Here is a 27,557-nt window from a genome sequence, read left to right as displayed (position 1 = left end):
GGTCATGAAGACATGCCTTTTTATATTTTAAAGAACATTCCATTAGAACATTAAAGAATATTTATGTCTAACATTTGTTTTATAGAATGTGTAAGTATAACAGGGTTATTGCAGAGATTTTAAAATCAAATTCAAGAAATTTTAAGACCTTTTTCAAGACCTGAACAAATAAAATGAATACTGTATCCCCATTCCAAAACAAATCCACACAATCTCAAAATAAATCATGTATCACAGAATCTTACTTGTTTGTTTCTTTCATTTTTTTTACGCCATGCCAGCTTCTATGGCTATTTTCATGGCGGGAACCAGGTTTAGTTATTTCAAATAGTTAAAGTTAAATGAGGTGTTTAAGATTAATTTTTCCTAAAAACCTTAAAACTAAATTTGGATTCACTTGATTAAAAACCTTTTCAAAAGAATCAACTGAATAATACAGGTTCCTCAGATGTGTAGAGGTATGACAGTCCAGTAAAATTTGTTTAAATGGACAGTGGGTTCTGACAAGATGAGCACTTTGGTGAATTCAGAATCTTACTTAAACTAGCAGGGGCACACATTCAATATGGCCTTAACATTGCTTATCAGAAAAATAGGGTAGGATATATGCAAGTTTAAAATACTTAAGACATGTTTACCACATATATCTCACATTAAAATTGGTTAATGTACCATTACATAAATAAATACAAATTAGAGGTTGACCAATATTGGATTTTGCTGATACGATGTGTTGAAAGTAAAGCAATTAATCTGTCAATAGTTTAAATGATTTTTAAAAGCCTATGTGAAATGTTCTTCGTATTTCCTTCCTGTGATCGGGAGGGCCAGACAGAGGCTACAAGAGTCCAATAACCAGGGGAAAAAAATATTTGATTCACAGCAGGGAACTTTTAACTTTAAAGGCTGAAATACACCGGGGACTCTTATTTTGAAATGTTTGCGCTTCACTGCACTCAGCTGCTCACTCAAACAGATAAGTAAAATAAAACATGCATTCCTACAATAATCCATAATGTATTACAATATAAACAATTAATAGTAAACATTGTCAAATTTCATCAACATTATATCATCAACAGTTGATCAATACTAATAGCTTGTCATAAATTTCCAATATGGCCTAATGATTGTGAACTGCTCTGCAACAGCTGAAAACAGTCATAAGCCCCTGTGTGCTTGGAGAAAATACAGTGCCGCATTTTCACTCTGAAGGATGCAGCGCATGCATTTATTTAATTCGATTGTATTCTTTTGAAGCTTGATAATCACATTAGGTCATATCACGATTTCCATCTTTCCGCCCCCAAATTTAAGACCTCTTTAAATGATAATTAAGACTTTTGTTGTATCATTTAAGATATTTAAGACTTTTTATGACCTTAAATTTTGGAAAACTGAACTTAAGACATTGAGACTTAATAAGGATCCACGGGAACTTTATAAAAGGTAGAGATGTACAAAACAACCTATCTTCAAAACCGACTAGTCGGTGCGTTGTCGGAGCTATTAGTGGACTGGACGGTTTTAAGGAACCAGTGTATAAATAGGCTGCATTATGTCCATGTTACCCAATTAGACATGTTTCTTGGGGATATATGGATGCTAAACTCTACTTTAACAAGCAAACTAACAGATATACAACAAATAAACAGGATGAATAACTGTATATAAATCTCTTATCGCACAAAAACATCAAAATAAGAAACTAGAAAGGCTCATGCGCATCCTGAAAGCAAAATGATGGGCTTCAATTAGGAGTGTAAAATGCATCAATGCATCGCGGTGCATAGATCCGTTAAAGAAATTCTGATGCATGGATTATGAAATTTAAGAATCAATTATCATTACTAGCTATATTAATACTCAACGTGAAAGTCTCATATTACATGAACCTTCTTGCAATGGACACGGAGCGGAGCATCCGAGATTGAGGGGAAAGAAAGCGCACTTTGAAATTAAGATAGTTTGCGCTGCCGAGTAAACATAAGATAAATGGATGGATGAATGCTGCTGAGTTCTGTTGTCTGTGTCATTATTCAAAACTGTGTGCATCTATCTTACCAAAGTAAGTTCATTGCTGTTGCCTTCTTCCTCGATTATGATACATTGTTAATGTTGCTTTCTGTATCTCCATAAAACATTTTATTTCTCCATAAAATAGTTTAACCATGAACAGAACTTGGCTTAAATAAATGTGACTGGTGGGCAGACACTGGCTGTGAACAAAGACATTTACTCATTCATTCATTCTCTTTATAGTGAATGTTACAGAATATAGGGAATAAGGAGAGATTTCAGACTGTTCTGAAGGGAAGCAACCAGTTGATTACAGTCACCTGTAACTGGTCAATGACACATGACAGCTGCGAAAATACAAAACATTTTTATCTTTCGCAGTGTGTGCTGCAAAAAGTCCTGCAAGACAAACAGTCCTGCTTCCATTCAGCGACCTGCTTTCTCTCTCCCTATACCAAAATGAACAGGGAACTCAGTTATCACATCCCGTGTATAACCACCTTTACAAGCTACTAATAGTTCATTTTTCATTCTATGACCCTGCTCGATAGATCTCTGCCTGCACATGACTTTTCATCTGTAATAATTGGTGCAATAAATGTTAATGTTACATGATATGCAAATCTATTACGCTTATTTCACAGTTTATTGTCTGTTTGTGTGTTTTTGCATCAAGTCATTATGTTGCATCAGACATTATGCTATCTTTTATTCATATCAGATATCTACTATTCATGTTACATTTTTGCACCATTTTATGTGTTGGGCCTCGTGTATTTAGATATAAGACAAAGGCAGGCCTGCACACAGTCATAAAGCCTGACTGAGGCCTACACACACAGTCATAAAATCTTACTGATAACAACCGCGCTAAAATCAAACAAAGGGAGTCCAAATCGGCATCTTCATCCGTTTGCCTGCAAAAGTGAAGGAAGAAGATTTTTCTTCCCTCTTCAACCTAGTCGACGTCGCTGATTTCTCCACCAGCCCGCCGAGAATCACCAGCCATACCGCCTGCCGACAGGGCGAGGAAACGGCCTCCCATCATCACCCGAGCCTCGAGGAACCAAGTCGGAGTTAAAAGACGGATGAACACACATTCTACCTGCGTCCTCACGTGATTCAAGTAAGAGGTTTATGTCTGGGCAAAGATAGATTATTATAGTGTGTTATTCTTGTGTATCAAGGTTATTGCTTGTACAGTTTACGGACAGAATACTTAAGGTATTACTGCAATGTACTGTTATCACAAATGAGATTTGCTGTGTTGTAGTCCAACCACGTTGGGCTGTTGTGTACTTCCGCCATCGTGGGTGAAACCGGCACACTGAGTTTATCCATTAAAGAATCAAAGACCGCGGGACAGTTTATGAGCCATCCACTGCGTCTCCGAGTGATAAACTAACAGCTGCTTTCTCTCCCACGATCGCAAAACCAGCTTCGGTGCCGTCACTTTCTCTCTCTCGTACTAACCACACACACACACACACACACGCGCACGCGCACGCGACCCCACACAAACATACCCGCACACACATTTGGCTAGTAGATAACTTGGTGATAAAGCTCAGCTTTGTCCCTAAGTTACTGTACAAGCGGAGACACGCGGTAAATGGGCAGACGCCATTAACCGGCTTCTCTCCGCCCACATTCACAGCCATATTCTCTGGCCAGAAACCTCGCGTGACGTACTCTCCATGAGAGTCATATCTGCCATTTTGTGCTCGTCACTACTTACACACACACCCATACACATTCACACACACACACACATACCTTCCTCTCATGAATTATAGGCTTATTTTGTTACCATATCTAATCATATCACTGTTTAGTTTGTAGTTGTAAGTCGGAAGTTTATTGACTGCATTGTATTGATTATTAATTGATATTACTGCATAAATAAACTTTGTTATATTTCAAAGAGAAGTGTTTTAGTTTGTTTTACATACACCTGTGTCAAGGGCTGGCAGGAGATGTCAGTGCTCAGATTCAAGCCTTCATTGTTTCCTTTTGAATGTCGATGTTCTCCAGACGTCGATTTTCCTAAGAGAACAATTTAATATTAAGCTGTTATACTGTCTGGTTATTAGTCCCTGATTCCAGGGTGGTGCCCCGGCGATATTAATCCTTATTAATATTCTACCGATTTTGATAATTGATAATTATCTTTGATGATGGTTGAATCTGAAGGATCAATAAGCTAGTGTTAATTCTAATCAATGTTCCATTGATTTTAATAATTATCTTTGATAATTATTAATTATTGCTAATAACCAAACTCGCTCCTGAACGTAGCGCACAACATCTGTGTATATGTAACATATTGTTGCCGTCCGATGAAAAACACGTATCTACACTTTTGACAATTGGAATTTTTACCATAGACCGAATGCATAGCATGACCTCTTCCTACTGTTTGAACTGTGCATCGAAATGACCAATGAAAAGATGTTTAATCAGGCTCTGTTTCACAAGTATCTCCATTGGCCTTGAGAAGTGTCAATCAAAACAGAGTATGTCCCGCCCTTATGTTTTGAAGAGCATCAACTAATTTACCTCAGCTGTCCAGCTGAAGTGTAGTGAAGAGATTGCCTACATCGTGCTGGCTCTATGATTTCCCTGACAACCAAAGCCATTCATGCATGCACAATGTCAGGTGGCTTTAAAAAGCAGACTGCACCAGCCATATATGGTTAGCAGATTTCTATCTTCGCGAAACCGCGAATGAAAGCTAATTCTGACAATTTAAGCATTAGACCCGGAAAACGCATCTCAAAACCAAACGGTCCATTCAACAACCAGACTAGAAACCCTAGTCATAAAACTGATTTCGATCTAAAATAGTAAGTGAAAGCTCAGAATATATCCAAAAATAATTTTTTTTTGCAATCGATAGTCTACCAACTGAGTTCTGGGAACACAAACAGTTAGACTATAGTCTGTAACTGAACATGCACCATTGGATCCCATGAAAAGAAAACCGTGTATGTCCACGTTCGCTAACAAAAATCCAATTAAAATATCGAACAGTTCACTAACAGATGTGTAATGATAGAATTCTATTTATGGTGCTAAAGGTGACTAATTGTTATTCTCTATTCATTTTGTAAGATGGTTTATGACAAAAAGGGTTATTCCATGCTCTTAATTTTTTTTTTTGGGAGAAACATGCTTTTCATCAGACAGTGACGATATTAATATCTATAAAGCATATCATGTAATGCATTTTTTGTTAATATATGCAGCCACACATATAAGCCAAACCTCCTTGGCCCTAAATGCATCCGTGACTCTAGCGCTCAAGTGCATTTCTAAGTCTCAATTAGGAATGTTCAGTAAAAACTTTTTAAAAAATGTCAGCATATTTTTGAAAATAATTATGAATCTTTCCAAAATAATCGGATCAAATCATAATCACATCAGTTAGGTAAAAAATCGTAATCAAATCAAAGTCAGAGCAAATCATTCCACCCCTAGCTTCAATGTAACAGGGGCGCTTGATCCACAACCCGCAATCAAAAGTGCAGAACTGATACATTATAAATATTGCAAGCGCGCAACATGCAGTTTACCTCATCCAACAGCTTCACGAGCCTTTTTTTTAACAGCTAAACTATTTATTGAGGCAGTACGAATCTGCAGAATGACTCCTGAAAAATACTCTCCACAACATTTCATAAATGAAGACTGGGTCAAAATATTGATTTTTTGATGCATTGCGATCTTCATTTGAATCTTAAATCTGAAAATCTTTTACTTCATGTGGCAAACTTCTTAAATGCAAGTAAATACCTCACATATGTGACCAAATTTCATGCTATGCAACCAAAAATGTCTGTGATTAACCACTGGCTGGTAAACTTTCAGATTCCACTCACTAGTGTTTGTAGCAAGGAGGAAGTTTAGCACTGAGATCTTTTCACTGCGTGTTGAGAGTAAAAGTTTGGTTTAACTCGTTTTGTGTTCCCAAAGATGAGATCCAAGCAATCCATTTGTCACTGAATGTCTCTTTTAATAAACTTTCTGCTCTTCACAGTCAGTAATGCAAAAATTATCTAATAAATCTAATTATACAACACGCTAAAGAAAATTTTTCAAAAGCTAACGTGACCAATATGATGAAAAACTGATAAAATATAATTTTTTTTAAATATTTTTCAAATTGTACCTAGAAGGGTTACAAAAAAAAAAATAGTCCCTTTATAATCAAGAGCATTAGCAAAATGGACATTGTAACATAAATTTACCCATTTAAATTGAAAGCTTGTGAATCAGTATCAGACATTGCTTTAAGTAGGCACTCGGTGCTAGTTCGGACGCGTTATTTTTCCCCCACCCGTATTCCGATAACTCCCACTATTAATATAATAAGACATCAAATGATTGGACGAAAGTTGTCTATATGTCACCAGCTTGACGACGCCTTCTGATTGGATAGTTATCTTATCCACCTTCTGTCACTTTGCCGTTCCGACAGTAGAAAAACTGTTTGTGTTTTTCTTTTTATTAATAGTAAATGGCTGAATAAATGTACTGGAAAGAAAATAATTTTGTCCTGAACAATAATGAGTGATATAAATTATTTTTTTAAAGACAAACCTATTTTGCCTGACTTCCATATTTATGGATTCACTGTATGACAATTATAAGAATACAAAAAATATCAAGGTAACCATCACTTCCCATGAGAGAATATGTTTTTATTTTTGTTGTTGTTGTTGTTGTTGTAATGAACTATTTCAGACTTCTCTGAGAATGCTGTGGAAATGAAATGGATCAGATAAGCACATAGCAATTGATGCCACCCACAGAACTGAAAATATTGTAAGGTAATTTTATTACATTTAAAGCAGAACTTGAAGTGATTGAATAATATATGGAGTCAGATGCATTATTATAATTATAACACAGCAAGGTTGGAAAACAAAATTTGTGATTCACAGTTGACAGTGTAGGCTATTTCTCACTTTTCTGTAAGCCAAGAAATATAAAATCTTCAATTATTTACCATATTCCAAGAAACAGATAAATATTTTAGTCCTTTTTCTACTGTAAATCTAAACATTGACTTTCACTTTAGTAAAAAAAAAAAAATATATATAAAAATAAAAAAAAATAAAAAATATTTTGAAGTTATAGAAAAGAAGTGACAAGTTGTTACATATCGTATATTTAGCTGTATGGAATATTCTGTATAATAAATAGGGCTATCAGTTGAATAGGACAGAAGAGAGTAAAAACACACATTCACACACTAAAAGCTGCAATGTTACATCGTCCCCATTATAATATTAATCGACAAAGATTGAAACAGCTTATTTAAATGCATGTGATAGTTTTGTCTTGTCTAATGTTAACCATTTAAAATTCGCACTGAACTTCGAACTTGTGGCGGTTTGTTTTTCTGCAACTTAAACGATATGATGTCCCTCTGTTTATGGTTACTAAGGCTATGTGAACGACTTCTCATATGCCCAATCACAGACCACTTGTAAGTAGCTCTTAGTAGCCAATCCGAATACAGGAGGCGGGACCTGCCAGAATATGGGTGGGGAAAAAATAACGAAGTTCGGACAGACATGAAACGAGAACTAAAGCACTTGGGGTGTTCACTGCCAAAGTTATGTTTCCCTTACTCCGTTGATGAAGATGTGGGATTTCCTCGTATGATTAAAAGGGACGACATCCCTTCTAGCATCCATTTTAACAGCAAGGCTTTTCCTTCTATAGTGATGTACAGCTTCCGAATGTTGAATATATGTTGAGCTGAGTATGACATGCACTTTATGTTGATGCATGTAGCATAAATGCAGGTATTAAGTTAAATGTGGAGTTAGTAATTAGATTAATCTTTTTGTTAGTTAAGGACACTAACAAAAATTAACCATGGTTTTATTCAGTAATAGTGTAGTAGCCATATAGTAACCTTGATTTTACTATAGTATTGTAACCATGACAGTAACCATGTTAATTTTGTGGCTACTACGATTTTACTAAAAATACCATGGCTAAACTATGGTTACTGTTGTAAAACCATGGTGATTTGTAGTGAGGGCAAATCTGTTGAAGTGTCTGTTACCAAATAGAATATGTTTACTTTGGATTTGGCAGTAATATTTTTTTTTTCTGAACATAACAAATACCAAACCATACCGAAACCGTGACCCTAAAACCATGATACAAACCGAACCATGAGAAATCTGAACCGTTACACCCCTAGTGCACACTACACGACTCAAGCTCATCTCCCTTGTTGTTTTGAGCCAGCAACTGGTCCGAGAAGTCCCAGATTTCACAACCTATGGACGTGTAGTGTGCTTCTGTGACACATCGAGACTATTCACAGATGCTATGCCAGATTTCAAAACAGCCTATAGAAAGACATCTTGCTGTCAGATGTGTGCACTGTCCCGATGAGCGAGAGACTGACAATGAGCAACAGCGAATTAAATTGGGAAGCAGGAGACAAAAAATGATATCTGGAAAATAAAATAGCACCCACATCTCCCTAGCCGATGTCTTTATAATTATTAACTGTTTATTATAATTATTTATTTTAAATGTCACAAATAATTGTGAATTTAGTAATCGTAATTTTAAGATGTGTTTTGGGCGATCCGTTTGAAAGGGGCCAATGCTATATGTAAATATGATATAAAAATGTGTTATCAATGACTTTATGCCTGATTCTAAGAGAAGAATTCACACGAGAAGCTGTTTAAACCACTTGATGATTTAAAGAAATATTTACATTGTGCATTCATGGGGCAATTGAGCTAACACAGTAGGCTATATGCAGCTATACGCATAATATACACCAATTACACTCTTTTATTGTAATTTCTGGTGACAATGATACTACTGCAAAGATGGGTCTTTAAAAGTGTGTTAATGGCAGAATACAGACAAAAGAATGATGGTGTCTCACTCTGGGCAGATGTGTGAATGGCTTTCGCTGCAGACGGCTCACGAGCAGCATAGAAAACAACAGAGTGAATGGGCCTTTAAGAGTATTTGAGTAAATTTAATAATTTTTTACAAGCCGTGCTTGGCTTTAATGAAAAAGAAAGAAGAAAAAACTTTGAGAGAAATCAGGCTCAGCTGTCCCATCTGGCTATATATGAATATAATGGCAATATTAGTTATCTATGTGTAGTACAAGTCATGTTTTATTTTACTAAACTGATTAGATGTTGGAAGGAAACGTTTAAATCTAAAGGATATTATTACTAATATTTTTGAAAGGATTTTTGATCAATTAAATGCACACTTGATGACAAGAATGCATTACATTTCTTTCAAAGCCAAAATATCTTAATGTTATAAAAAAAAAGAAGTTTTTCAGCAAATTACCCATTTACTCTTCCTAGAGTAATATTATTTCCCAGTACTTTAAATTGTATTAAAGTTTTTCATTAGCAATACTTTTACTTAAGTATATTTTCACCACTGAGTATTATACTGGATATTCTCATTTAGTTTAACTAATAATGATAATAATAATAATAATAATTACAAACCATATTTCGATAGATTGTGCAGCACTCTACAAATCTGTAACGTTTGCAATTCAAGTTATTATCAGTTGGATGCACATGTCATTATTAGTTTAACAAGGTTATTTGTCAGCTCATATAATTTTATAACTACAGTCATCAAATCTGTTCAACTGTCTGAATGTAAAGAATGAAGAATGAACACCAACCTGTTTGTTCGTCAGTGTGTTCGGTTTTAATTCTGCATGCTTCTGGATAAGCCATATCTTCACTCTCCTCTTTAATAAACATCTTTACAACAGTGTCACACAGATTTCACTTGTTTCCTGGAGTTTTACAATTCTCCCGCCGAAAATAAACACTGGAAATCAAACTTGTGAAATCACTGAAGAAATAAAACAGATGAAAGTCACACATTTATTCTCATTCAGCGCTGAGAATCTTCTTCTTCTTGTTTAACGGCGGTTCACATACCAAGCGCATTACCGCCACCTATCGCTCGTCTGGATCACTTTACCTGCTACCAAACCAAATTCACTGGACTATCAGGACTCCGACTTCAGCTGGAGCTGCGTGTTCAGCTCCTCCAGCAAACACACAGAGCACCCTTACAGTCCAGAGCAAACACCCTACCCTAAAACCCCTAGAAAATAAATTAAAATAATTTGTATATATATATATATATATATATATATACCTGCCTCTAAACACAGCACATGATCCATGTCCCTTCTCCACACCTAAAACCCATTCTGATATGGAGAGAAGTAATTTCCCTTTCAGCTTTCATTCTTTCCCAAACTTTTCATAAGTGAGAAATGAGAGCTATTGGTTGATAATTTGTTGGTGTACAAGGGTCTTTACCTGGTTTTCTTATTGGCACTATTAACACTTCCTTCCAACTTTGTAGCATTATTCCTTCCATCCGAATTATATTACAGGACGTTAACATCACCCCCATTAAAACATCGCTAAAATTTTTAATCATACAGTAACTAACCCCATCTTGCCCAGGAGTTGATCATTTAATTCTCCTTACTGCATGTTTTAACTCATTTAAAAAAGGTACATCCAACAAATGATTCTTTGCTACTCTCTACTGTTGTAAAGACAAAAAAGAAAATATCCTGCACACTATCTTAGCTTGCAAAGAATATCACAAAACATTTATTGCAACGTTTCGGTCATAAAACCTTTATTGTAAGTACAATACTACCAAATTTAAAATACGTCATAACCAATTAACATATCTGATGACCGTGAAGTATCCTGTAACCAATAACAGTCAAATAGATAGAGGACCTCTAGAAAACAACAAACGCATACTGGCGAACTTATTCTTAAATCAAAATGTATAAAATATATAAATATAAAATTCACAAATACAATAAAAACAAACAAAAAACTTACAATAACAGTAAATTACAACCAGAAAATGATCAACGACATTATAGAAATATCTTTTAGGCAACACAGAAAAATTTGAAACTGCGACAAACACTGAATATCTACAGCATCACATTAAACACAATTTCATCATTAAGTCCCAACGGTGATAAGGCTTGAAGCGTATGAATCCAAAAAGTCTCATGTCTCTGTAAAATCAATTCAAGATTTCCTCCTCTCGATGGCATCTTAACACTCTTGATGCCACAAAAATAGATTGAATTCAACAGAATGAGCAGCAATAGGATAATTTAGACCTTTTTGCCTGATTGAACTCTTATGTTCACTAATCCATTGTTTTAACTGCCGTGAAGTTTTCCTCATGTATCCAAGACCACAAGGGCAACGAATCAAATACACAACATGGATGGAGAAACAAGTGATCACAGAGTTACTTGAATACTGTTTACCAGTTCACGGATGACAAAAAAATAAATAAAAAAATAGACGATTTGACCATATTATAGCATTGAGCGCAATCACCACACAGATAATTCCCATTTGAGATTGAACTAAACTCTCTATGACAGTGAGGAAACCTTACTGCGGAACTGGGCATGGACTAAATTATCTTTTTCGTTTTTAGTCCGTTTAAACACAATAAGAAGAGGATACTGGAATAAACCTTTAACTCTGGATCAGATGTTAGCAAGTGCCCTTTGTTTTATGTTTTTTTTAAATATATCTTATACAGTAAGAAGTAGGTGAATATGTTGTGGTAAACGTAAACAAAAACTATTTTTATTTTATTATTATAGGTCAGAGCAAATTTTTTTTGAAGAGCTATCCTAAACGCTTCTTCAATCTAATCAAGTGGGTAACCCCAATGAAGAAATGTGTTTTTCAGCATCTCAGACTTCTCAATAAAATCTGTATCAAAGTGACATATCCTCAATCAATAAATCTGACTTTTAGGAGGACCTTTCTTCAGGGAAATAGGGTGAAAACTGGAGGCAAGCAGAAGAGTATTCCGGTCAGTATCTTTTGTAAATAAAGTGGTCAAGAGCCTCCCTTCATTTTTCTGAACCCGAACATGAAAATGAACACGTTCCGAACTCACTTCCAAATTAAATTCCAAATTCTCCACAAAATCATTCAGAAGTTTTACAAAATCATAAGCTTCGTTAAGATCACCCACAAAAATACAAAATATCATCAATGTATACCACTTCAATATGTTTGAAAGGATTAACATCCCTGATAAAAACATTGCACTGCTAAAAAAAAAAATACATAAATAAAATACATTTGCATAACTAGTAGCAAACATTGATCCCTTTGCCGACCCACTCACTTGTAAATAAAAATCATCACCAAAACTCAAATGGTTATATTTCAGAACATGTGAAGCCATATCCATTAGAAAATCTGAAGGGGGAATCACATCTCCTCAGCCATTTAACTTTCTCTTGTTAAAATATCATAACTATTTACTTTAATGAAAGCCTTGAGAAACATTTCTACTTGATCCTGCAATCTTCTCATCCATATTTAAAACTGGATATCAATACTCCTTGCAAATTCCACTCATACTTCATACATCTTCCACCAGTGGACTCTTCCTTATTTCATTACAAAAGGATCACCAATAGACCCGCTTTGCCTCTCTTATTATCCTCCTGAAATCTGCTTGAGCTAGCTTATGCATAATCAAATGTTAAAAAAAATAATAAAATAAAATAAATATATATATTATAATATAGATATATATATTCTAAATCTCCTAAATGCTTTCCTTTTCTTCTTTATAGCTTTTGCAGTCATGATTCCACCAAGGAACTATCTTGGTTTGACTCCTACCTTTATCCTTGGGAATATACTGTACTGCAAAAGATTGTATGACATCAACTATCTCTCTGCTGATCATCTCTACTGAACTACCTCTTTGTGCCTCAGTCTTCTTCAGTCCTTCCTCACTCATTATCATACATTTTGCCCAGTTCGCTTTCTCATTCATCTATTTCCCTACCTTTTCTTGAATAATATCTCACTTCAACAGAAACCATAATTGAGCTCAATATTGGAAAATTATAAACTGCCTATCGTGCACTTCCTTGCAGGACTGAGGTCAGGGCTTTGTGATGGCCACTCCAGTACCTTGACTTTGTTGTCCTTAAGCCATTTTGCCACAACTTTGGAGGTATGCTTGGGGCCATCGTCCATTTGGAAGACCCATTTGAGCTTTTTCCAAGCTTTAACTTCCTGGCTGATGTCTTGAGATGTTGCTTCAATATATCCACATAATTTTCCTTACTCATGATGCCATCTATATTGTGAAGTGCATAAGTCCCTCCTGCAGCAAAGCACCCCCACAACATGTTACTGCCAGTCCCATGCTTCACGGTTGGGATGGTGCAAGCCTCTCCTTTTTTCCTCCAAACAGTTCAATTTAGACCAGACGACATTTCTCCAAAAAGTAAGATCTTTGTCCCCATGTGCACTTGCAAACTGTGGTCTGGCTTTTTTATGGCAGTTTTAAAGCAGTGGATTCTTCCTTGCTGAGCAGCCTTTCAGGTTATGTCGATATAGGACTCGTTTTACTGTGGATATAGATACATGTCTACCTGTTTCCTCCAGCATCTTCACATGGTCCTTTGCAGTTGTTCTAGGATTGATTTGCACTCTTCGCACCAAACTACATTAATCTCAGACAGAATGCATCTCCTTCCTGAGTGGTATGATGGCTGCGTGGTCCCATGGTGTTTATACTTGCGCACTATTGTTTGTACAGATGACTGTGGTACATTCAGGCATTTGGAAATTGCTCCCAATGGAGGTAATTATGGAGGGTCTTATGGTTTAATCATTGATCAGCATAGATCAGCATTAGGTAGCCCGTTTGGACTATAGGTCACATTATGTGGGCAAATTATATTTTGTTAAACCTTTTATTTTTTTACCCTCAGAGCGCATGCACCAGTTCTTCTGGAGTTAATAAAGTCCTGAATCAACTTTACACTGCTTTAATAACATGTACTGGGATAAAACAAAATGGAGCAAACACTCATTGCTATTTACAAATGCCCAAGCCATTGGCAGGACTATGGGTAGCCTGGTTTCCGTCAAATGGCTGGCTGAAATTGTCAGTTCTTCTCAGTCTGTGAACAACTAAAAGATTTTTCTCCACTAATGAAATTAATAGGATTCTGATGCTTACTGATACTTTCCATTTATACTTCTGTAAGGCATGGGGTTTTGTAGTGACCCAGAGCGTAAGAAATAATCAGTGAAGACGATGGACTCAGGATTCAACACGATTACCAACTTTAATGGGCAAAATAATAAAGTTACACTCAGAGAGCAGGAGAGGAGAAAATGTGCTCACTCAAGCCCAACCCTCTCTCTTTCTTCGTCAGGTTCCCGCAAATTTCCCATAATTATTTTCAGGTAAAGGACTACCAAAATAAAAGTCTTCCCATATAAAAATTTAATATAAAACAACTGTTAAAGTACTAGTCTCTAAATCAGTTTCACATTAGTCACCCTATGGGAAAAGAAATGTCCACGTTTCAGTTATTGAATGAGACATGAATCCTTAGCAAATACAAAAACATTTTCAAATATCAAGTGACCAACGTTCTATAACAAGTATAACAACCACCAGATGATGACAATAATAATGAAACAAATATTGCTCATTGACAATAACCTTTAACTTCTAGAATGATTTTTTTTTCACTTCACCACAAAGTCTTTGAACCTTGCAGGCAATTTAACAGGACTGTGACCTAAAGGTCTAGAGTCCTGAACAATGTTAGGAGATGAACTGAGTGTAGGGTTCACCTCTTGTGAAACTGTGTCCATGTCACTAGGCTGTGTGACATTTTGCAGTTCCATTGCTTGAATGGGATTTGAATGAGACTGTTCCAATACAATGTCCCTGGCTAGTCTCTGACAATGTCCACAGCCAGTAAAAACAACTGAAGGCAAGTCCTCTGTAACATTTGATGCTAATGAATTTTTGTGAACACTTTTTGGTACTTCCATTACAGCTTGGTGTGGATGGACAGAACAGGGTTCAGAGTTGTCAGGAATGTTGGTGTCAGGTAAGGCTTTAGTCGGTTGTAGTGAACAATTTGTGTTGTTTATTCAGTACAGTCTTTTCTTTGTACAGCATACAATACAACAGGACCATCAGCAGGATGGATGGGTCGCTTGTCAACATAAGGTCCTTCCCAGCGAGGAGCAAGTTTACATCTGGAATGTGCAGGATCATTCAACCAAACTAAATCACCCGCATTGTAAGGATTGTACTTGACCTTCTGGTTGTACTGAGCTTTTTGCTGGGTCTGTGCATGTTGACGCTATTGTTGACTTGATTGGTATGCAAACTGTAACTTTCTGCATACAGACCTGGCATATACTGCTGGGGTACCAGGCGATGCACATGAAGGTTCACTTGGAGTGGAAAAGAGCAGGTGTACAGGTAAGCGGGCCTCTCGACCATGTACAAGGAAGAAGGGAGTGTACGCTGTGCTACTATGTACACTGGTGTTATATGAAAGTTGAATTGACCTCAACATCATATCCCATGGATCTGTTTGTTGGTACAAGCATTTGCTCAATTGATCCTTAAAGTCAGATTGAATCTTTCAATTAAACCATCTCCTTCAGGATGGTAAGGAGAAGTCCTTGTTTTGGTCACACCCAATCTCAAACACAGTTCTTTGATCAAGTATGCTTCGAACTGTCGCCCTTGATCTGTGTGGAGATACTCAGGGACACCATGCTCGGTAATGTACTGTTAAAAAATACAGTGTGTGACTGTGATAGCTCTTTGGTCCTTCATGGGGTACAAGTTCACATATTTGGTAAAGTAGTCTTGCAGAACTAAGACATATCTATGCCCTGATGGTGTTACAGGTAGCTCTGTGATGTCTGCTGAGACTTTTTCGAAAGGATGACTGGCATGAATAGTCTGCAGGGGAGCTAGTCTTTGTGGAACTGCCGTTGACCTGGATTGACCTGCATTGCATTCTCGATAGTAGTTCTCAATGTCTTTAGCCTTGAATGGCCAATAGAAATGTTCTTTTGCTCTGCAAAGAGTGTTTTTGTGACCAAGGTGGCCAGCTGTAGAAAGTCCATGTAAGAACTGTAACACTTGAGGAACAGCTTTACTTGGGATGACAACATGAAGTGTAGGTGCCTTATTAGGTTTGTTGCAGGACAGACAATAGATTTTATCATCATGCAATTGTAGTCTTTCAAATTGTCGCCAATAGACTTTGAGCTCGGAGGAAAATTTCTTTAGAACCCACACTGGAGGTCTCTTTTCATCCTCTAACCATTCTCACACGTCCTTAGTGTGGCATCATCTTTTTGACAATGCTGGATGTCTACGGATAATGTCTTAGACAGATCCAGAACAGCATGAACAGTAGCAGGAATGATAGAAAAAGGAGACTGTGTTTCTGGATTGGTATTTTTGGTCAGACTCTAGATTGAACTTGATTATGGTCTAGTCATCTCGAAAGAGAGTCAGCATTGTTGTGTTTTACACCCCTTCTGTGCTCTATGACACATTCATACACATCAAGCTCCAGGGCCCAACGTGCTCTGTGTCCTCTGTGGTCTAGGTCAATTGGCATTTTCTTCAGACCAAGTAATGGATGATGATCAGTGACAATTACAAAGGGGTGCCCTTGTAAATAGTGTGAAAAATGTCTGACTGACCATACAATTGCCCACCATTCTCTGTCAAAAGTAGACCAGTTTCGTTCTGTAGGGTGCAGTACATGGTTGACGTAGGCAACTACCTTCTCAATTCCTTGTTGCTCTTGTGCAAGGACAGAACCAATGGCATGGTGAGAGGCATCTGTGTAGAGTACAAAAGGTTTATTGTAGTCAGGGTAAGTCAGAATTGCAGAAGACGATAGAACATGGCGAAAATACTGAAATGCTTTTTTACACTGTTCAGTCCATGTAAATTTTGCATACTTTTGAGTAAGAGTGTACAATGGAGCTGCTTTTTCGGCAAACCCTTTGATGAAGCAGCGGTAGTATGAGCAGAGGCCTATGAAAGCTCTAACCTCAGTTGTTGTCGTAGGAGTAGGCCAATTCAACACTTTCTCGGTGACTTTTGGGTCAGGCCGAATACCATCATTTGACACCACATGCCCTAGAAAAAGAACACACTGTTTAAAAAGCTGACATTTTGCAGTCTGCCAAACACTTCAGTGAGGTTGTTGATGTGCTCTTTGAAAGTTTTGCTAAAGACAGTGATGCCATCGAGATACACTAAAGTTTTAGACCAATGGAGGCCTTGGAGGACAAGCATCATTAAACATTGAAATGTTGGGGGGGCATTGGTGAGGCCCATTGGCATGATCTTAAAATGGTACAGTGAATCACCCGTGGTAAAGGCTGTTTTCTCTTTGCTATTTTCATCCATTTGGATTTGCCAATAGCCACTTGACAAATCTAAGATGCTAAACATGATGGCACCAGAAAGTATATCCAGACTGTCATCCACACAAGGCAATGGATGAGTGTCTTTGATGGTGATAGAATTTAGATTCCTGTAATCCACGCAAAATCTGTAGGAACCATTCTTCTTACGTACAAGTATCACTGGGGATGCCCATGGGCTGTGGCTAGGCTCAATTAAGTCAGCATCAAGCAGTTTTTGTACTTGTTTGTTAATTTCATTTCAAAGTACAGGTGAGGTACGGTATGCCCTTTGACGAACTAGAGGTGTGTCAGATGTGTGTATGGTATGTTTTATTAAATCGGTTCTTCCTAAGTCAGTAGAGTTTGTACTGAAAATGTCTCTGTTTTCTTGTAGTAGACAAGTGACTGTCAATTTCAGCAGGAGCAAGAGTCTCTCAACCAACGTGGACATCAGGTAAGTTGCCTTGCTGGTCAGATAAGCTGACCTGAGCAACAGAGCATTCCACTTGTACACAGAAGTCAGAAGGCATGTAACGTACTGAGTATAATTGACCTAGATGGGTTTGTTTAGGCAACTCAATGCCTTGTTGAGTAGGACTGAGTAAATGAACAAGAGTAAGACCATTCTCTACATTAGAGAAGCTACATGCAACCGCTAAGTCTTTGTCCATTAGCATGTATGGTTCAAGAATACCTTGAAATCCATGAAGTTGACTTCCCATTTCTGTGGCACATGTGACAAAAGCAGGCACAACGATCTCAGTCAGGGAAGGAATGAAGACTGGTGAGAGCAAAGACACATTACAGCAAAATGGCAATGCCTGGGAGGAACTGAGAAGAGGTATTTTGTCATTCTTATGCAAGAAAACACCAAAAGCAGTATCAATTAATGCACCACGTGTCTTGAAAAAATCCCACCCATGAAGGGCTTCCTGTCTAGAGTCCCTGACAACATACAAGTCTTTACTGAAAATGTGTGATCCAATGCGTAATGCAACAGTCAATGACCCTAGAATGTCTAGTTGTTGGCCTAAGTGTGTGTGTACAACCTGAACGTTCTTTAGTAGTGGGCGTTGTTTCAGGGCAGGAATGTGCTGGTGCAACTTCTCAATGAAAAGTGACAAACCAGAGCCAGTGTCTAAGAAAATACTCACTTCCTGATCTTCAATTATACCTTTTATGTATGGCGTACATGACATGGTGTCAAATGAAGACACTGTGGCACGGTCATGGGCCGTTGCTGGGCTAGCTGCAGATTGGCCCTCATCTCCATCTACCATTCATTTCCCGAATGCCGACGTTCAACAAAATGCACATAATGGGAATCAGGTCTCCATGGACTCAAGGACTGATTTCTATAGTGTTGCTCACCTCTCTGCCTTGCTCTTTCAGCACCTGGACTCCTGTGCTTAATTGAACGATGCTTGTAGGGATGTTGAGATGACATGTGGTCTTCATATGGATCATATAAGCCTTGAGGGCTGAAGTGATGAGCTGCAAAGTCATACATTGGCTGTCGTTCATGACTTTGTCGATGGTGACTTGGACTTGGACTCCAGTATGGTCCATGATGCCTGTCTGTAGAGCAAACAGGGGATTTTCCTCTGCTGTAAGGTTTGTCAGCGGTGGAGGAATGCCGATAGTCAGAGTATTTTGGGCGGTGGTCACCACCTTGAGGGTGATCTGCGACGATAATTGGAGTGACATTCAGGGGATGGAACTGCACTTGCATGACGTGGCTTAGATTGTATCATCATAGCTACAGCCGATTGTAGTTCATCCACTTTTAGAGTCAGTTTATTGAATTGGGCTGCAAGCACGTTGGATGAGTCAGTTGTTAGAGTATGCACAGCAGCAGGTGTTGGTGTTGGGGATGCCAACGATAAACAGGGCTCAATGGCTACAGAACGTGCCCTTTCACACCGGCCAGCAACCTTAATTGCATCATCCAAAGTGGTAACACCAAACTCATATAACTTAGCTTGTAATGTGGGGTCAAGTCCAGCAATGAAATGTCTTAGATTTTGTTGTTGAAAAGCTTGAGAACAAGGTGGTTCAATTCAGCAGCATAGACTTCTAATGGCTCACTGGAAAAACGTGGTCTTGCATTCAGGTATGTTTGAAAAGTTCTTAACTGCTGTTTTTGGTCGAAGACATCAGACATTTTTCTACAAGTTGTGTCATAGTCTTTTTTAATGTCATCAGAAAGACTATCCCAGTAACTGAAAGCAGTAGCTGCCAGTCTAGATGGAAAGACTTTAGCAAGCTGAGATTTGTCCATACTTGAGGTCTCACAGCATACTTGGAAACGACAAGCCCATTTCGAAAAACTTTCGCTGCCATCAAAAGAAAAGTCTGGTGGTAAAACAGCTTTGAGGTGCACATGAGGTATCGCCATTCCTTCTTCAGCCATATTGTAACAGATGAAAAATTCAAAGCACTTATTCTTGAATTTTATGAATTTGGTCCAGCAAATCTCTAGAATTAATTCAGCTCTGCACAGTTGTCGATGTCCACCACAAGAGGGAGTGACATGCAAGAGAGCGAGGGCTGAAAAATCCTGGCAATGAGCCAGCTCTTAATTAGCTGTGCTGCACATCTTTCAATGGTCGATTTTTTTTTTTTCGTGAAAATAAAATGAAATAACTAACTGATAACATTTAAAAACAAAACTCACACGAGGGTGAAAATAAAAAAAACAACCCTAAATTTAAACAGATAATCTGAGTGAATACAGTCCACTTAACTGAAGCTTCACAAGCAGGGAATATCACGTTCCCTGAGCACAACCCAATATATAAATTTCCCGTTTACATTCGCCGTATATATTGCTCAAAATGGCATTAATGAAGAAAATGGCTGAATTACCAATCCAAAGAATCTGGAACTTTGCAGGAGGTTGGAGTTTTCCTCGGAAAGCCACCACTGCCACAAATAAATATGTAAGGCGTGGGGTTTTGTAGTGATCCAGAGCGGTAGAAATAATCAGTGAAGACGATGGACTCTAGATTCAACACGATTACCAATTTTAATGGGCAAAATAATAAAATTACACTCATAAAGCAGGAGAGAAAATGTGCTCACTCAAGCCCAACCCTCTCTCTCTCTTCGTCATGTTCCCACAAATTACCCATAATCCCAGGACTAAAGGTAAAGGACTACCAAAATAAAAGTCTTCCCATATAAAAATGTAATATAAAACGACTGTTAAAGTACTAGTCTCTAAATCAGTTTCACACTTCTATTGGTTCTTGATTTTCTCTTTTCATTTCCATTATCTCTAAAATAAATATTAATGAAAAAAACAATAAAAGTGACCCTCATGAGGAAAATCTACAGCAGTGAAGTATCTATTTTTATTTGAGATTTTATGTACTAAAGAGTAATAAAGGTGTCTGGTTCATGTTAATTTCAATAAATAAGGGCTGCACAATTTGGCAAATAAATAAATTATATTGCTGTTAATTTGTCAATAGGCTGTCAAATAAAAATAAAAAAATTCAAATTTAATTTAAAATAAAAATGCACATTGTGTGACAATCACTGACAATGACTTCAGACTGATCGCATACTTGTGCTAAAAAAATGCTAGATGCAGCAACAGATATTGTTTAGCAGAACGCAGGTGTCACTAGACACTGCATCTAAAAAACACAGCACTTCTGCACGAGATGCTAAATAAACTACAAAATGCAGTGAAATCGTCCAAGACATCCGTCTAGTGCATATTTACATAGAAAAACCATTAGAAAACTGTGTGGATGGATGCAAAAGTGTTCATGGTGAACAGCCCCTTTGGGTCTCGCTCTCTTATCAGCATTTCTCAGATTAAGCAATGGGTTTTTAAACACTTTTTCAAGAGTTCAATTTGTTAATGTGCGTCTCAAGATTCTTGCGTTCTGAATACTTAATATTTGACAATATGAACTGGCTAAATCTTTTTACGGTGCGTTCACGTCATGTCGGAATTATTATAAGATTCTGACTTGTAAAAAGTGTTCATGTCTTTGTAGAGCTCGTAATTACAATTTGTAAACTGAATTATATGAAAACTCTGACTTGACAGTCATGACGTCATGTGGAAAGAACCAATATTGTAGCGGCCTCAACAGTTAAAGTAGTGAACACATTTATTTTTGATATGCCATCTTATTATGCCAACGTTACCTGGAGCAGTGTCTTTGTTCTTAAACATTTTAGAACAACATATCAAAGTGAATTACTGAACTGATGTAGTGATAAATATTTAGCTGTTATCAACAACAAAGCCATTTTTGCATTACGAGTGTTGTGATCTGCGGGGATTCAACCTTCACCCTCACATTTTAAATCCAAAGAATGGAAACACTTAGATATTACACATTACCAGGAAATACAGAACTAGACATGACTAAATCGGTATGCAAACTCTGTCATTCACTGGTATCGTATTGTGGTAATATGACCAACATGAGTGCCCATCTTGCTCGACACCATCCAGAGCTAAACGTGGAGTTAGCCAAACAACCTGTAGCAGCAGCAAGCCAACGGACTCTGGATGGGACAATGAATAAACTACCCAGCGCTTCAGAGAAAGCAAAACGCATCACAAAGTCAATTGCTCTTTTTATCTGCAAAGACCTTCGTCCATATAGCGTGGTGGAAAATACAGGTTTTCGAAACATGGTTTACACATTGGAGCCGCAGTACGTTATACCAAGTTTTTCCTCAGAGACAGCCGTGCCTAAAATTTACAATGAGCTTAAGTCAGAAATAAAAGAATTGCTAAGCAGAGCTCAACGAGTCGCTCTTACCTTTGACGCATGAACCTCACGAGCTACAGAGTCTTATACCACCCTAATAGCCCATCACATTACAGATGACTGGTCTTGCATGAGAGTCACATGGGGCAAATTTTGCAAAGCTACTTCGTAATGTAGCGATCAAATGGAACATCACAGAGAAAGACTGCTTTAGTCACAGACAATGCATCTAATACGGTTGTCGTTACTCAATTAGCCAGCTTTCCCCATGTCAAGTGTGTGTGTGCACATTGGCACTGCCAGGCAGGCAGACATGTAGCTAAAATTAAATGTTTATATAATTTTTGAAAAATCATTTGCTGATTCTAGCAAACATATTGTTTACACTGAACATTCTGGAGGTACAGTGGTGTGAAAAAGTGTTTGCCCCCTTCCTGATTTCTTATTTTTTTGCATGTTTGTCACACTTAAATGTTTCAGATCATCAAACAAGTTTAAATATTAGTCAAAGATAACACAAGTAAACACAAAATGCAGTTTTTAAATGAAGGTTGTTATTATTAAGGGAAAACAAAATCCAAACCTACATGGCCCTGTGTGAAAAAGTGATTGCCCCCTAAACCTAATAACTGGTTGGGCCACCCTTAGCAGCAACAACTGCAATCAAGCGTTTGCGATAACTTGCAATGAGTCTTTTACAGCGCTGTGGAGGAATTTTGGCCCACTCATCTTTGCAGAATTGTTGTAATTCAGCCACATTGGAGGGTTTTCGAGCATGAACTGCCTTTTTAAGGTCATGCCACAGCATCTCAATAGGATTCAGGTCAGGACTTTGACTAGGCCACTCCAAAGTCTTCATTTTGTTTTTCTTCAGCCATTCAGAGGTGGACTTGCTGGTGTGTTTTGGATCATTGTCCTGCTGCAGAACCCAAGTTCGCTTCAGCTTGAGGTCACGAAGAGATGGCCGGACATTCTTCTTCAGGATTTTTTGGTAGACAGCAGAATTCATGGTTCCATTTATCACAGCAAGTCTTCCAGGTCCTGAAGCAGCAAAACAGCCCCAGACCATCACACTACCACCACCATATTTTACTGTTGGTATGATGTTCTTTTTCTGAAATGCGGTGTTACTTTTACGCCAGATGTAATGGGACACACGCCTTCCAAAAAGTTCAACTTTTGTCTCGTCAGTCCACGGAGTATTTTCCCAAAAGTCTTGGGGATCATCAAGATGTTTTCTGGCAAAAATGAGATGAGCCTTAATGTTCTTCTTGCTCAGCAGTGGTTTTCGTCTTGGAACTCTGCCATGCAGGCCATTTTTGCCCAGTCTCTTTCTTATGGTGGAGTCATGAACACTGATCTTAACTGAGGCAAGTGAGGCCTGCAGTTCTTTGGATGTTGCTGTGGGGTGTTTTGTGACCTCTTGGATTAGTCATCGCTGCGCTCTTGGGGTAATTTTGGTCGGCCGGCCACTCCTGGGAAGGTTCACCACTGTTCCATGTTTTCGCCATTTGTGGATAATGGCTCTCACTGTGGTTCTCTGGAGTCCCAAAGCTTTAGAAATGGCTTCATAACCTTTTCCAAACTGATAGATCTCAATTACTTTCTTTCTCATTTGTTCCTGAATTTCTTTGGATCTCGGCATGATGTCTAGCTTTTGAAGATCTTTTGGTCTGCTTCACTTTGTCAGGCAGGTCCTATTTAAGTGATTTCTTGATTGAGAACAGGTGTGGCAGTAATCAGGCCTGGATGTGGCTAGAGAAATTGAACTCAGGTGTGATAAACCACAGTTATGTTTTAACAGGTGGGGCAAACACTTTTTCACACAGGGCCATGTAGGTTTGGATTTTGTTTTCCCTTAATAATAATAACCTTCATTTAAAAATTGCATTTTGTGTTTACATGTGTTATCTTTGACTAATATTTAAACTTGTTAGATGATCTGAAACATTTAAGTGTGACAAACATGCAAAAAAATAAGAAATCAGGAAGGGGGCAAACAATTTTTTACACCACTGTATATTTATTTGACAATTATTACATTATTAATGATATGCGTAACACTTTGCTTTACTGCTAAATAATACTGTCATGATGTGTTACAATGTAAACTATCAAATATGTAGAATGGTGTCAAAGATAGAACATAAATAAATTCAAATAGTGTGCTAATTTGACATACCACTGTGTTATATTTGTTGTACACTGTGAGGCGGGACCAGGAGGAACTCTTTGATGATTGTGCACCAGATGAGGAAGAGAAGCAGATTAAAGAAGAAGACAGAGATCGCCAGGGCCCCCCATCTGCTAAAAGAAGAGTGTCCTCCTGTGCACTGGCTGAATTACTTCGGAACACTTTTGGGGATCAGCACCACCAGAGAAGTCAGCCTTTGACAGTGCAGAGGAGGAGGTGCAAAAGTACAAAACAGCTTATCCATTTCCACTGTCTGGAAGCCCGTTGAAAGATGTTAATTTAAAGGCTCACATTTGTGCTGTGTGAAGTTTTCAGGATCTCTATTAATTTTGGCCTAACATCTTATTTTATTTATTATTTTCTTATGGCACTAGCTTGATGAGCAGGAACAGCTTAATGTAGCACTTTATTTTATTTAAAAAAGTTTTTATTTTATTTTATTCATTTTTTTTACAATTTTATATGCAGTCAAGTCCAGGGTTTTAAAAGGACAGTTTTGTAGCATTTTCCTTCAAAATGTATTTTATGTACCAAATATAGAGTACTGTATGATGCCCCTGAAATATAACTCAGGATATATAAAGATGCGATGCGTTGTTTTTGTAAATCTGACTCATATATCATATACCATCTCTATAAGTGTATGATTCAACTTTTTCCCATGGTTTAGTGTTAAAAATGCAAACAAAAATCACAATAAATTGTAATATCAAATCGCAATACTTGTAGAATTGCAATTCTTAAGAATCACAATAAATATTGAATCAGCACCCAAGTATCGTGATAGTATCGAATCGGGAGATACGCGTATCGTCCCAGCCCTATTAGATTTACACCATCATCGTAATTCGTTCACTTCCAAATCAGCATTTTTGTACGCAAACAGGGTTGCTGCTGAATTTTTAAAATTAAAATGTCAGATATTTTCAAGACCTGAACAAATAAAATGGATACTGCTTGTCCATGCCAGAATAAACACATACACTCCCAACATAAATCATGTATCTCAGATTGTTTTATTAAACTGGCTGGGGCACATTCAGCAAGGCCTTAAATGGATCATGATACACTAAACTAAATTTTCTGAGATAGAGTATTAACATCTGTTAATTAAAATGTTAGGAAAAACATTGCTAATTTAGAGACTTTTTGTGATATTTCCTGGCAGAACGCTCTGGTGATCCTCCATAGCCCTTTTCCACCAACATGGTTGGCAGGGTTCTGGGCCAGTGCAAAAATTTCTAACTGTTCCATGCATTTCCACTAGGGCTGTAACGGTTCAACTTTGTCACAGTTCAGTTTGTATCACGGATGCGGTACAGTTTGGTATTTGTTATGTTCAGGGAAAAAGATATTACTGCCAAATCCAAAGTACAAGAGATTTACCCTCACTATAATCACCATGGTTTTATATTTGTATTTGTAGTAAAATCATAGTAACCAAAAAAAAAATAATTAACATGGTTACTGTCATGGTTACAATACTATAGTAAAATCAAGGTTACTATATGGAAACCACAGTATTACTGTTGTAAAACAATGGTTAATTGTATCAAAACTATGATTTCTGCCAAGAAAACCATGGTGACAGCAGTCATTGTTACTTCAGTCATGGCTACTACAATATTACTATAGTAAAACCATGATTACTATATGGCTACTACAGTATTACTAAATAAAACCATGGTTAATTGTATCAAAACCATGATTTTTGCTAAGAAAACTATGGTGACAGCAGTCCTTGTTATTACAATCATGGTTACTACAATATTACTATAGTAAAACCATGGTTAATTTTCATTAGTGTCCTTAACTAAAAAAAAAATCTCTAGTTACTAACCCAACATTTTTACTTAATACCTGTATTATTATGCTACATGCATACACATGAAGTGCATTTGAAACTCAACTCAACGTATATTCAACATTCAGAATCTGTACATCACTCTAGAAGAAATAAACTTGCTATTAAAATGAAAACGAGAATGGATGTCGTAACGTGACTCAAGTATTTTAACCATACGTGGAAATCTAACATCTTCATCAACGGATTAAGCGCAACATAACTTTGGCTATGAACATCCCAAGCGCTTTAGTTCTTGTTTCATGCCTGTCCGAACTAGCACCGAGTGCCTGCTTAAAAATGGCAGGGAGTGTGTCTGTGTGCAGTTTCGGGCTCAACTGCGGCTCTGTGTGCATCACGTGCTATATATCCTTTGGTGACGTAAGCGTAAATAGCTAATCAAATATCGATGTATTACCAGTATAAGGCACTCGCGTCGAGCAATGTCTGCTAACAGTGCCTGTTTTGTAAATGTTTTTTGACCATCGCTGTTGTAATTGACTGCATAAAAAAAGTTCCCAGACAGGAGACTTAAATGACGCAGGGGCTTCTCTCTTGCGGCTTGTTTTCTCCGCTTGCCATTTTGCCAACTAACAGTTAACATACTCACAGTTAATAGGACAGCTTCTCTCTGTAGAAAGTTGACCCACGTGAAACACAGGCGGAGTGTATCCATCTGCAGAGCCATACAGGTGCATTAGCGGAGATTGTCTATTTGCGCATGCCTATTTGGCGCTTTATTTTCTTTGCCAAACTGTATGATCCAGATGTGTTATTAAACTAGAGATGAACTGCAGAGCAAATGCTTAACGAACCATGGTTGGCGAACCGTATGGTTCAGTTTTTTACAGAGCACGGGGCCAAAAATCTGGTTATGCACCAGCCCCAAAAGCTTGCTGGTCTCTACGCAAGAACCGATTACATTAGAAAGCAGAGGGCGGGATAATGTTTCGTTACCAGAAAAAGTTTTCTAAACAACACCAGCAGCAACCATCTGCAGCAAGGAGCACTTCTTCACTCTATAATAACAACAGTAAAACCCCACAAAAAATGTCAGACATAAAATTCGAAGAAAATGAGCACTCTACTTGTGATATGGTCTTATATAGAGATCCGAGATAAACTAGAGAGATTGCAAAGGGGAAAAAAGGGCAAAGACTATGAGGAGAAATGGCAAGAGATGATGCATGGGGAGAAACGACAAGTGATTGACCAAGTCATAAACAAATCGAAAAAGCTTAAAAGAGAGCACAGAGACCATAAGAAGGACTTAAGCCAAAGTGGCAGTGGACAGTGCAACAATGTCTTGGACTTGGACATCGGCCAGCCAGTTAACTAAGTAGGGAATTGAATTCAGTCAGTCACGCTCGGGTTAAACGAATCGCTGGTGTCCTCTGCAGCTGATCTCAGTATGTTATTACATA

General features: G+C 37.6%; 1 protein-coding gene across 4 annotated transcripts in view; it reads right to left on the bottom strand.

The window, feature by feature from the left end:
• The window catches only part of LOC127450336 (gastrula zinc finger protein XlCGF57.1-like), a 279,453-nt gene that overhangs the window by 214,717 nt on the left and 37,179 nt on the right, over positions 1-27,557 (bottom strand). For 2 of the 4 annotated variants that reach the window (XR_007898961.1, XM_051714380.1), the window contains exon 1: positions 9,728-9,958. The exons of 1 other annotated variant lie outside the window; for it this stretch is intronic. The gene's annotated coding sequence lies outside the window, so the exon portion shown is untranslated. Of the gene's footprint in view, positions 1-9,727; positions 9,959-27,557 lie in introns of those variants that run through there. One more of the 4 variants, XM_051714381.1, reaches the window with a different exon arrangement.

The sequence above is a fragment of the Myxocyprinus asiaticus genome, chromosome 13 (genome assembly GCF_019703515.2).
Source record: "Myxocyprinus asiaticus isolate MX2 ecotype Aquarium Trade chromosome 13, UBuf_Myxa_2, whole genome shotgun sequence".
NCBI lineage: Eukaryota > Metazoa > Chordata > Actinopteri > Cypriniformes > Catostomidae > Myxocyprinus > Myxocyprinus asiaticus.
This window is presented reverse-complemented; position numbering and strand designations above follow the sequence as displayed.